Source organism: Sorex fumeus, unplaced genomic scaffold (assembly GCF_029834395.1).
Source record: "Sorex fumeus unplaced genomic scaffold, SorFum_2.1 ptg000009l, whole genome shotgun sequence".
Lineage (NCBI taxonomy): Eukaryota > Metazoa > Chordata > Mammalia > Eulipotyphla > Soricidae > Sorex > Sorex fumeus.
The window spans coordinates 42,411-55,248 of NW_026606066.1; the positions used below are offsets into that span (position 1 = coordinate 42,411).

Sequence of the window (12,838 nt, forward strand, 5' to 3'; positions counted from 1 at the left end):
AAGAGGACACGAGGAAATGGAAAAATATCCCCTGTTCATGGATGGGGAGAATCAACATTGTCAAAAGGGCAATACTTCCCAAGGCACTGTACAAATTCAATGCAATCCCTATAAGGATACCCACAACATTCTTCAAGGAAATGGAGCAAACACTCCTGAAATTTATATGGAACAATAAGCCCCCAAGAATAGCTAAAGCAATTCTTGGGAAAAAGAAAATGGGAGGAATCAACCTCCCTAACTTCAAACTCTACTACAAGGCAGTAATAATTAAAACAGCATGGTACTTGAACAAAAGCAGAGCTGCAGACCAATGGAACAGAGTTGAATATACTGACATCTCCTCCCAAACATATAATCATCTAATCTTCGATAAGGGGGTAAGAAAAGTGAAATGGAGCAGGGAAAGCTTCTTTAATAAATTGTGCTGGCAAAACTGGACAGCTACATGCAAAAAAGTGGGCTCAGATCTCTGCCTAACGCCATGCACAAAAGTAAGATCGAAATGGATTTATGACCTGAACATCAGACCGGAATCCATAATGTTTATTGAAGACAAAGTTGGCAAAACTCTCCACGATATTGAAGTTAGTGGTATCTTCAAAGATGCCACGCCACTGGCCGAGCAAGTGAAAACAGAGATAGACAAATGGGACTATCTTAAACTAAGAAGCTTCTGCACCTCAAAAGAAACAGTGACCAAAATACAAAGACAGCCTACAGAATGGGAAAGAATATTCACCAAATACACATCTGACAAGGGGTTGATATCAAGGGTATACAAGGTACTGGTTAAACTACACAAGAAGGAATCACCCAACCCCATCAAAAAATGGGGCGAGGAGATGAACAGAAACTTTCGCAAAGAAGAAATCCGAATGGCAAAAAGGCACATGAGAAAATGCTCTACATCACTAATCATCAGAGAGATGCAGATCAAAACAACAATGAGATATCATTTCACACCACAGAGACTGGCCCACATCCACAAGAACAAAAGCAACAGGTGCTGGCGCGGATGTGGCGAGAAAGGGACCCTCCTTCACTGCTGGTGGGAATGCCGGCTGGTCCAACCCTTTTGGAAAACAGTATGGACGATTCTCAAAAAATTAGAATTCGATCTCCCATTTGACCCAGCTATAGCAGTCCTGGGAATATATCCCAGAGAGGCAAAAATGTATAGTTGAAGTGACATCTGCAATTGTTTGTTCATTGCAGCACTCTTTACAATAGCCAGAATCTGGAAAAAACCTGAGTGCCCGAGAACAGATGACTGGTTAAAGAAACTTTGGTACATTTACACAATGGAGTACTATGTAGCTGTTAGAAAAGATGAAGTTATGAAATTTACATACAAGTGGTACTACATGGAAAGTATCATGTTAAGCGAAATGAGTCAGAAAGAGCGGGATAGACACAGAAAGATTGCTTTCATCTGGGGAACATAAAGCAACAAAACGGGAGACTAACACCCAGGAATGGCTCAGATTAGTACCAGGAATTTTGCTCCATGACTTGAAGGCCAGCCACATGTGCTAGGTGAAAAGGAAGCTCAGATAGAGAAGAGAGCACCAAATAAAGGGTGTTGTGAAGACCCTCCCAGGGTGGGAGAGACATGCTAAAAGTAGTCTATAGACCAAACATGATTGCCACTCAATGCCTCTCTGGCAAAACACAGTACCCAAAAGAAGAGAGAGAGAACAAGGGGGAATGCCCTGCCACAGCGGCAGGGTGGGACCAGGGGTTGGGGTGGGGGTGGGAGGGATGCGAGGACCCGTGGTGGGGGAGGATGGGCACTGGTGGAGGGATGGGTACTTGATCATTGTATAACTGAAACCCAAGCACAAAAATTTATAAGTCTATAAATGAACTTCATGGTGTTTCACTAATAAAAAAAATGATAATAAATAAATAAATAAGAAAAAAAAAAACCATCCTCAATTCTTTTTGTAGCTGCATGATACTTCACGTGCGATCTATCCACCCTGTCATTGCATAAAGATGCTTCCAGTCTTCTGGGATTGCCTGGAAATGTGGTGGTAGGTAAACGCATGTATGATTTTGTAGATATTTTAATTTCCTTTCATCACTGTGCTGTACATTTCCACCAGAAGAGAAGGAGAGTGACTGTTTCTCCACAACAAGAAAAGTATTGTCATGCTCTGGGTTTTTGATAGTTCGTGAGGTGAAAAATGGCATCTTGGCCTAGTTTTAATTTCTAATTATGTCACTACAAAGGCACATTGAGGGACTGGTTCTGTAGCTTAGTGGTAGGATGTGTGCCTGGCTACTGTGAGACCTTAGGTTCCATGCCTAACATGCCCCAACCACACATAAATATAATAAAGTTAAAAGCACGTATCTCACTCACACACTCATGATGCCATCTTAATCAGAACTGAAATTGCATGAGGGGACCCCAGGATTGATTCTCAGCACTGCATAAGCTCTGAAACAGTCTGGGGACAGAGAGCCAGAAGCAGCCTCTGAGCACCCCCAGGCGTGACCCCAAAACAAAAACAGACAACTCCAAAACTTCCATACACAGTTAATTCTTTTTCTGAATATTATTTTCCATTCTATCGTTTTCATTTATTCCTCAATACCAAATTGCTTTAGTTACAGAGACTTTATATATGTTTTAAGGTCTGATAGGACAGTCCGTTTTCCAGCTCCACCACACAATTGATTTTCTTTAGGGTTTTTTTTTTTTTGAGGTGGAGGGCTCACACCACCTGGAGATATTCAAGGGTTACTCCTGGCTCTGCACTAGGAACTACCCCTTGGGGGTGCTTGGGAGACCATATGGGATGTCTGGAATTGAACTGGGTCTGCCATGTGCAAGGCAAACACCCCACCACTCTCTATACAGTTGCTCTGGCCCCTTCTTTAGCTTTCCAAAACTGTTCTTGTTTCATTTCTTCTAATGAGTTTTATAATTGCTAGCTTATCTAATCTTGCTTCCCTCACACCCCAAATAAAAGAGAATATTTTTATGTGGATTGCAAAAACATACACGTTTATGTAAGGTGTACTCACCCCATTTTATGATATTGGAGAGCTTCTTAACTAATACATTTTCCATTTGTTCGAATGTATTTTCATGTTTTACTGTGTATGCGTGTGTGTGTGTGTGTGTGTGGTTTGTCTCTGTGTGTGTGTGTGTGTGTGTGTTCTTGCAGATTTTGGCTATTTCTTTTTTACATTTAAGCCTAATTAGTTTCGACTTCCTCTTTTCTTGAACCTCTGCTATTTTTCCATTGATCTTTCCAGGGGTGGGGTTTTGGGTTTTGCTTATTTAAATGCAAACTCTGGATTTGCAATGTTAGTTTTTGTGGGGAGGGAAGACTTGTAGGGAGCAGAACACACCAGGGCGCTAATCTAGCCTAGTGACCTAGAGACCTTAGCCTCAGCTGCCGACCAGCCTTAGTCTTCCTGGCCAACTGCCAGCTTCTCCTCCACGGATCTCCTCCCTCAGTCCTGATGTGGGCGCTTCCAAATCATCACGCTCCTTCTAGCATCCAGCCTTGCTGTTTGGGTTCAGGGCTGTTAAAGTTGTTTGGAGGCCTCCAGGACTACACCTGGCAGTGTTGGGGATTGAACTAGGGTCCCTATACATGCAAGGCATACACCCCGAGCCCTCGAGTTATCTACCTTGGCCCTACCCTCTTGAAATTTTAAGTAGACAATATCCTATATATTTTTCATTAATTCCATTTTATAGAACTAGAATTTAATGTGGTGCCTACCTGAGAAGGAGTCAAGTAGGGAATATACATATACATCAAGGCTGTGCATATCTTGACAATACACATTGGATAAAATCTAGTGAACAGAATTGTAATATGTTTTCATGAGCTAATTGCTAGTGATGATTTAGAATTTTTTTATTTAAATAGTACACAATATTTTATTGTTAAATCTGAACAATCTGTTCTAGAGCAGTTCTCTGAAACTTACTCCTCTCATACAAGGAGTATATATATATATATATAAAAGCATAATGTTATGGCTATTGAACAACTCCTGGCATCCCTCTCCTCAATCCCTGTTATCCACAGTGTCCTGTCCACTTGTAGACCTCTATTTCTGATGCGTGAGTGTTTAGCCTCCAATGACAGACTTCACTTAACCTGATTTCTTCCAAGTGGACCTGTATCACTGTAAATGGTAGGATTTCCTTCTTTTTTATTTGTTTTGGAGGCCCTACCTGGTGGTTCGCAGGGTTTACTCCTGGCTCTGTACTCAGAGGTCACTCCTGGAGCTCCTTGAGGAACCTATGCAGAGTTGGGGGTCAAACGAGGGTCAGTCACATTCTATGACAAGCACATTAGTCTCTGTACTATCTCTCTGCCTGCCTTCCTTTTAAGGCTGAATAATGTTAGGTTATAGGTATGTATCTTATTTTCCTTGTCTCTTCATCTGCCAACAAACTTTTGGGCGATGACACATTCGGGAAGAGTGAAAAAGGCTGCAAGGAGCATGGGAATGCAGATTGTGATGCTCCAGATCGTGATTTCAATTGTTTAGGATATAAACCCAGAAGTGAGATCATACCCTGTATTTTGAGGAATCTCCAGACTGTTTTCCACAACGTCTTACATTCCCACCAACAGTACACAAAGCTGTCAATTTCTCCACCACTTTGCCAACACTTGTCATCTTTCTTTGAGAGTAGTTGCCTGGACATATCTGAGGCGTTGTAGCTCATTCTGCTATTTATTTGTGTTTCCTCAACAATTTAGGTAGGGAGAACTTTTTTTTTCGTATCACTGTTGGACATTTCCATATCTTCTTGGGAGAAATATTTAGTCAAGTCCTTTGCTCATTTTATACTGGGTCGTGTGTGTGTGTGTGTGTGTGTGTGTGTGCGCGCGCGCAAATGATTGTGTTTTAGGAGGTCCTTTCATATCTTAGAAGTTAACCCCTTGTTAGATACATGGTTTGAAATATTTTCTCCTGTTTCATGGGATACTTTTCCCAATCTGTTGATAGTTTAGATTGCTTTGCAGAAGCTGTTTTATTCAATGTAGTTCCAGCGATTTCCCTTTTGCTTTTTGTTGTCCTTCATTTCTTCTTTTTACCACTGAAAACATCATGTCCTCAGGAAAGTTTTCCCTATGCTGTCCCTGTGCCCCCACAGACCATAAGCTCTTAGAGCACTTTGTAATTTTTCTTTGCTTAATTTGTGATTATATATTTACTTGTGGTCATTATTGTAGCATTAAACTCTTTGGAGGGGTTAAAGAGATAGTACAGGGATTAAGAAGACTGCCTTGCATGTGGTCAGCCCTGGCTCGATTCCTAGTACTACATGGTCCCTGAGCACTGACAGGAGTGACCCCCAACACCCTCCCAACACCAATGGGTGTGACTCCAAACCTGCCCTCCCCCAAATAAACACTATGAGGGTGTGAAGTTTTGTTTTGCTTACTGTGAAATCACTTAAGTCATGCCACTAAGCGGAGCTCCTGATAGGCAGCAAGCTGCTGACTGAATGAACTAGGACAAACCCAGGGTTCAACATTTACCACCACATCTGGGATCAAACCCTGGTGTCCCAGAACCAAGATGAAGTCTTTCTCTGCTGTTTCAGTTTGCCTCTGCTCTAAACCCTGTTGATTTTCCACGCCCAAACTTCTGGCCATCTAGAGATTAAGGCACTATGTCTCCAGACTCCCCTCAAACTCAGAAACATTCCATCTTCATCTCAACAGCCATCTTCTTGCCAAAACAAGCCGGGGAAAGTCATGGGAGTGCCTGAATTCCAGCAGCAACTGAGCTGGTCTGAGCAGAAAAACAGAGAAAAGGGAAATATCCCCAAATGTTGATTTGTTTAAACTTCTTCACAAACTTAACAACACAAGGAAACCAACAGAGACGAGCTTGTAATGAAGTAATCAGTTGACGCTGCGAATATCCAGTAACATGAAATGATTCCCCGCATTTCAAGGAGTAGATATGAATAGGGTCATTAAAATATGGCCAAGGAGGGGAGGGAGAGTTTACTTTTTCTGTCTCCTTCAAGTCTGTGTTCTGGAAGCTCAGCAGGAATTTAAACAAATAGCAGGGAGGGATGGTGAATCTGATCATATTTAAAGAAAAAGCCCCTTTCAAACCTCTCTTGCCCTTTAATAAATACATTGGCTTTGCTCTTTACAACTCTGCAGGTTTCCATTCCTCTCTCTCTCTCTCTCTCTCTCTCTCTCTCTCTCTCTCTCTCTCTGGTGAGCCAATTTGAGAAAAATAAAATTAGCATCAAGTCGTTCTAATATTGTTGTGTATATTTTTTCCCCTTGAGGCCAGGGAGGAATTGTTGGTTCTTGTATGAATGAATGTAAGGAGAACTGAGGAAGGGAGGTGATAAGAATGGGGTGAATGTTCCCTCTGGGAATAAAAAGTGAAGAATAAAGGGAGTTGGGTTTAGAGCCCTCTAGAGAGTGTTACTGAAAAAAAAAAAAGTCCAGTAAACAGATCAGGAAGGATAACCAACTCTAGGTAGTACTGGGTCTCTGAGCCCTTGAGGGAAAAGATGCGCTATAGGAGGCAAAGGAAGAGGGTCTGCAGCTTGAGAAGCTTCCCCAAGCAGTCCCAAGGGCTATTTAGTGGAATGAACGGTTCATCCAGAGTGCTGAGGAGGGTCAGAGGTACAGGGTTCCCACCCAGGATAAATTCATTTAAGTCTCAGGCTTCTCAGCTACATAGTGGGCGCAGAAGAAACTTAAGGAGATTGTGTGTGTGTGTGTGTGTGTGTGTGTGTGTGTGTGTTTTCTGGAGGTGAGGCATGTATGGAAGAGGAGTTTGGCTCATACCCAGCAGTGCTCAGGGATTATTCCTGAATCAGTGCTCAGAAGTGACCCCTGGCAGTGTCAGGGAATCAGAAGTAGTGATCTAACCAGGTTGACTGCCTGCAAGGCAACTCTGTACCATCTCTCTGTTCACAGCCCTTCTCTTTTTGCTACTTCTGGTGGTGCCCAGACAACCGCCAGGATCTAGGGATCAAACTGGGGCTCCCCTGTTCCAGTCCTTTTAACTATCTCTCTGGCCCCAAATTTATGGAGATTTGAAGGTTAAATTATATCAAGTAGAGCTAATGTGCCACCTGTCCCATCATAAGTGCTACGCAAACATAGGAACAATTTTCTTTTCCTTGAATGGGGCAGTGTTTGGGTAAGGCCCCTATGGCCTGGAAAGAGTGGCAGTTCTCAGGGTCGCAGGTCCTTGAGCCAGTTTTAGGTCCCCGTGCTTCTCCAAACCAGGCTGCTCCGTTTGGGACGGTGGTGTGGCTGCAAAGGCCTAGGGCCCATCCCTGAGGTTTGTTTAAGCGAGCGCGTTCAATCCCCCCCCCCCCCCCCCATCCACATTCAGTGAGGGTTTTTCTTCCTCCTTCCTCTGTTGTTGTTGGGTTCTGATTACTTCCATCTGGCTGCGGCAGCTCGAGTGGAGTCTCTAAAAAAAGCAAAACAAAACAAAAACCCTCCCTACCAAACACACACGCACCCAACCTAGAAGAAGCATGCGCTCCGATGGGGCCTTGTGCGGGCCGCGGTGGGTGTGTGTGTGTGGGGGGGGGGTCTGCCCAGGACATCCCCTCTTCCCCGGCACCTGCGCGCGCTCTCCACGGGGGGTGGGAGGGAAGAGGGGCCCAGCCCCGCCGGGCTCAGGCCGCCCTCCCTCCTCCCCGGCTTCCGCCCGGGCGCCCCAAGAAGCGGGCGCCCAGCGAGATCAGCGACCCGGGCATCTCCCCGCGGAGGGGAGGAAGGAGGTGGCTGGGGAGGGCGGGGGATTTCAGAGATTGGAAACAGAGCCGTCCCCGCGCCTCCGTTCTGCAGCTCATCTGGCTTGAGTTAGCGACCCCTCACCCAGCCCTTAAAAAACTATAATAATAAAGTGTTGGGGACGAGCACGGCGCTCAGAGGTCCGCTGCAACTCTCTGGCAGCGCAGTGCTCCGCCTCCCTCCGGGCCGGCCGAGGGAGTCCGAGGCCGCCCCCACCCCCTCGCAGCCCGGGCCGCCCGGGCGCCCCCCGAGGCGGGGGCGCGCGGCGGGCGGCGCGGGCGGGCGTGCCCTGGCCGTGCGCGCGGGGGCGCTGCGCCGTCCCGGCGGCGCTGACGGGTTGCAGGAGCGCCGGGGCTGGCCAGCCGAGGCAGCGCGGCTCCGAGCAGGACTTTTTTTCCAAGTCCCATCGATGCGACTCCGAGGAGGAGCGGGCGGCGGCGGCGGCGGCGGACGCGGAGGCAGGCGAGGAGGAGCCGGGGAAGCCGGAGGAAGCGGCGGCGGCAGCGCGGGCCGCGCGGCGCGCCCGGACCTCGGGGAGCTGCCTTCCAGCGGGCGGTAGGAGCGGCTGCCCGGCCGGCCACCGCCGCCAGCACCCCCGGCCCCTCCAGCTCCCTCGCTCCGTGGCCGGCCCCGCCCCGGCCGGCCGGCCCCTCGGACACACGGCAGCCCGCGGCCGCTCGCTGCGCCGGTCGGGTTGGGATGGGGGCCCGCAGACAGCGCCCGGAGCCCGAGAGCCCACCTGCGTGCTAGGAGCAAACTTTTGTCTTCCTCGGTAAAGTCGCGTTGGCCTTTCTCCGGCTCGCTTCGCGCCGCGCAGTATCCCCTCTCCCCGGGGCAGGCGGGGATGCTGCGCCGTCTCCCGAGGGTCCCTCGGCCGGGCGTCCGCTCCAGGGCGCGGGGATTCGGAGCGCCGGGCTTCGGGGCCCTCGAGGGGCTAGGATTGGGGCGGGGGCGGGGGGAGGGCATCCCGCGTCGGACTCTGGCTCGGCAAGGTGGGGACATAAAGAAGGGTAGGGACTGGAAACCCGTGGCCGGTGTGTGTGTGTGTGTGGCGATTCTGCACCCCTTCTTCCCTTTCCTACCTGGGGGAAGCCTCCGGGTCGGCCCCCTCCCATCTCCCACTTGCCCCAGCCTGCGCTGTTTTCTTCTCAATGTTCTTTGAAATTTTTAAATTCTTCTTTAATTTTCGGGGGGTGGCACGGGAGCCTGGGATGCTGCGAGGCTCCGGGAGGAAGGAGGCCGGCGGGAGCGAGCCCGAGGAGGGACGGGCACTGCGCAAGGAGAGGCTGGCTGCCGCCGGCCACTTGTGGACTTCGGCAACTGCTGCGCGTCCCGAGCCGAGCCGCAGCCTTTCTTTCTTCCCCGCTCCGGCTTCCTCGCGTCCGGCCCGTCGCCCCCTCCCCCTCGGTCAGGCTCTCTAGCCTCCCCGCGTGCTCCCCCACCCCACCCCTCCCCTCCTCCGCCCCCACCTCCTCGTCAGCCCTCTGCCCCGAGATCCGCTTGACTTCCCGAAGGGATCCTCGCGTAATCCCTCGCCCCGGCCTTGCAGGGCCCCCCACCCCACACCCTTCACTTTTCCTCCCCGCCCCCTACTCATCCCCCCCACTCCACCACTACTTACCTACCCACCCCCAGGGGCAATCTCTCAACAAGTATATTTGCTGAGGAATTTGAAAAATCCACTACTGCAACTTGATCTGTGTGTGATGGATGGGGAGAGGCGCGGGGAGAGTTGGGCGCCAATCCTATTAAGGGTTTAGAGTGGGGAGCGTTTCCCCTGCGCTGGGGTGGGGTGGGGGTGGTGGTGTGCAGGGGTGGGGGGTGCAGAGAGAGAGGAGCGGGGAGCGTTTTTTCCCTGCGCTGGGGCGGAGTGGGGGAGTGTTGGTGTGCAGGGGTGGGGGGTGCAGGGAGAGGGAGGAGGAGGAGGAGGCGGAGGCAGGGAACGCGTGCTTGTGTGTGCTAGGGTGAGCGCTCCCGCCGCGCCGGGGAGCTGCAAGTCCACCCAGCTCGGCGCCTTTTCAGCCCCGTGGTAATTGCTGTCATTTCCTAGGAAACCCGACTTTTTTTTTTTCTTTCTTTCTTTCTTTCTTTTTTTTTTTTTGTTACAGCGCGGGGAACTGGAGCCCGCGCGCCTCACCCGGGTTGACCGGCACTGGAGGCGCTCGCGGGCCTGGCGCGCGCGCGCTCGCCCCCCACGCTACCCCAGCCGCTCCGTGCCTCCTCTCCTCCTCCTCCTCCTCCTCCTCCTCCTCCTCCTCCTCCTCCTCCTCCTCCTCCTCCTCCTCCTCCTCCTCCTCCTCCTCCTCCTTCTCCTCCTCCTCCTCCTCCTGCTCCTGCTTTTGTATTAATTTGTTCCTCCCTGCGGATCTCAGAGTTGGATGCGACTGGAAGCAACTTCTTTCGAGTCTGGTGCTGGGCCCTTGAGGTGGGGGGTGGGGGTGGTCTTTGATGCGCTCCGATGCTCTCGGGCCGGGACAGGGTGCTCGGTACGCGGGGGCTTTGTAGCGCGCGGGCCACGGGGCCGAGCCCCTCGCCCCCCCCCCCTCCGCCCCCTCCACCCTCGCCGGGCGTGTGAAGGTTTAATCCCGACAGCTTCAGATAAAGGGAGCAGTTGTAAACCGCTCCTATGCTGTTTGCAGACGAGGCTCTGGGGGATGTTGGAGAATTTGAAAGTAAACCTTTCCCTCGCAAGCGGCATAAAATAGTGTTTAAACAAATATTGTATTGGCATGCTCAGGGGACCCAGTGCCAAAAAGTAAAGTAAATAAACTGTGAAATCCAAAATATACAGCGGTGAAAAGCGGCGGGAATAGGCGGGCTGGTCACACATCTCCCCTATGGGATCTGTTTATTCTAGTCACCTCAATACAAGCCCCCTCCTGTCCGTTTCCTTACCTGGGCTGGGTGTTGCTTTTTCCCAGGCCGTGGGGGCTTCCTTGGAAGTGGGGATGGGCCTTCCCCCCTTGCCCCCTACCCAGCCTGGGAGCACTTTTGCAGTGGCTTGGTGGGAAATTCACTGTGTGGCCTCCCCCTGGGCAGGTCTCCCTGGGACTCCAAGGAACCCGGATTGAGCTTTGATGCTCCCATAAGCTTTTCCCAGCCTCTGGGGAGCCCTGGGCATGACTTTAGAGCCCGATGTCTTTGCCTCCTGCCGACTCCGCCCTCCTTCATCTTCCCTGCTTCCGTTTTCCCAGGCACTCCCAGTCTCCCACCCTCCAGACACAGAGTCACAGGAAGTTGACAAGGTGTTCTCTGCCAGGTTCACATTCCTGGATCGACAGATGGAAGGTGGTCGCTTAGCAGAGACGCCTAGTTCGGGTTTTCTAGTGTTCCAGGCAGCTTTGGAAGATGCTAGTCTTTTTGGGGCGGTGGGGTGAGAGTGAGATGCTCAGAGGTTACTCCTGGCTCTGCACTCAGGAATCACTCCTGGTGGTGCTTGGGGGACCATATGGGGTCCCAGGATATTGAACCTGGTTGGTCTCCCTACCTGCTGTACTATCTCTGCATCTCTGATGGCGCTAGTTTTTTGGGGTTATTGAATGATGCTGGGTGGAGGGGGGTGTGCGGTGTTTCACTGGGATTCCCCCATCTAGGGGAGGGCTCTGCTTGTTTAGGGGATCCCGCAACTCCGCATCTGTTTCAAAGATGCTTCTTGAGGGATACTGAGGCAGGCAGTCAGGCAGGGAATCAGGTGGAGCTGTACTGTTTTTGTCATTTGGGGGGAGCTCACACAGGGTCACACTCCTGCTCCACGGCTTCCCGACCCTGACCGTGGCCTTGCAACTCTCCGCTTGGCCCACCTAACGGTGCTGTAGTTTGACGAGGTCCTTCTGGTCAGGCGTCCTTGGAATGAAGGACCACTCTACTTCCTCAGGGGCGCTTCAGCCCTCTTATGTGGAGAGCCCCACGCAGAGAGGAAATCCTTTGAGTGGCCTTCTCAGAAAGAGTGAGGGGGGTGGGTTTCCAGGGTAGCTTGGTCAGCAGCTCATTGCCTGGCTGCGGGGGTCTTGGGGGCTGTGTACTGTGGCCAGCTTGTTTGCACTGCAGATGGAAAACTACACAAATACTTCACGCTTTTTGTACTTCCACAAGTGCCCTGTACACAGTGCAGCCCCGCGGGCTGGATTAGCAAACCCGGGGATTCAACAGGCCGGCAGACAAAATTGAGTATTTGTCTAATAAACACCCTCTTCCGTGGCGGGTGGAGGGAAGGGACGTAGCCACCCCACCCCATGCCAGTGATTCTTTACATGAAACCAGTAGGTTGGTGTATGCACTTTGTAAGCATGTTCGACCCCTCTCCTCCCTCTTGACTTGTTAAAGGCCCACGCGGCCAGAACCCGGTCGTCAGTCCGTCCTTGTGTGCTCCAGGGGCAGAGAGTGAATGCTCAGCAGCGCCTTTCATCCCAGTGCCTGCCTGCTTAGGGTGCCAGCTTGCGGGAGGTGGAGCCACCAGCCTTGCTGCTTTAGGGTGTGTGTGTGTGTGTGTGTGTGTGTTCCTATCTGTGCCAGGGTCTGTTTCTTGGTGCGTGGAGGGACAGCCAGGCCCAGCCTGGTAGACCTCCTTGGGGACAGCTGCAGCTGTTCCCGCTGGGCCTGGGCCCTTTGAAAAGGAGCCCCGGGGGAAGCCAGCCCCCCTCGCCTCCCCCCTTCTTTTCACTAAGTGTCAGAGGCATGGATAAATGAAACACGTGAAGAATGCCAAAGAGAGAAACTGTATTCTCGGATTCCAGAAAATTCAGAGGGGCCCAAAGAGGAGGAGGAGGAGGGGATTGCACAGGCGGCAACCCGAACAGGCTGCATTTTCCGTGAGCAGGGTTCCCGTTTTCTAAAGCTGGCGGGACGGCAAGGCTGCTGCCCTGGAATCGTTGTTGTTTTTTCCCCCAGGCAGGCGTGGGGCTTGGATATGTGGGGCGAGTCTCTTGGTCGAGAACAACAGCCGTGTGGTTTGCAAGTCAACACGGAGCACCAGCGCAATGCTCCTCATTTTCTCCAAAATTAATAATGAGAGTTTGCTGCGGAATATAGAGGTTTTGAAAGCAAACAAAATCATGGGTCGT

General features: G+C 51.0%; 1 protein-coding gene across 1 annotated transcript in view; it reads left to right on the top strand.

Moving 5' to 3' along the window:
• Window positions 1-8,442: 8,442 nt before the first annotated feature.
• Window positions 8,443-12,838, top strand: part of GLI2 (GLI family zinc finger 2) — a 252,518-nt gene continuing 248,122 nt past the window's right edge. Inside the window, exon 1 of the mRNA XM_056110240.1 lies at window positions 8,443-8,550. The gene's annotated coding sequence lies outside the window, so the exon portion shown is untranslated. The remainder of the gene's footprint in view (window positions 8,551-12,838) is intronic.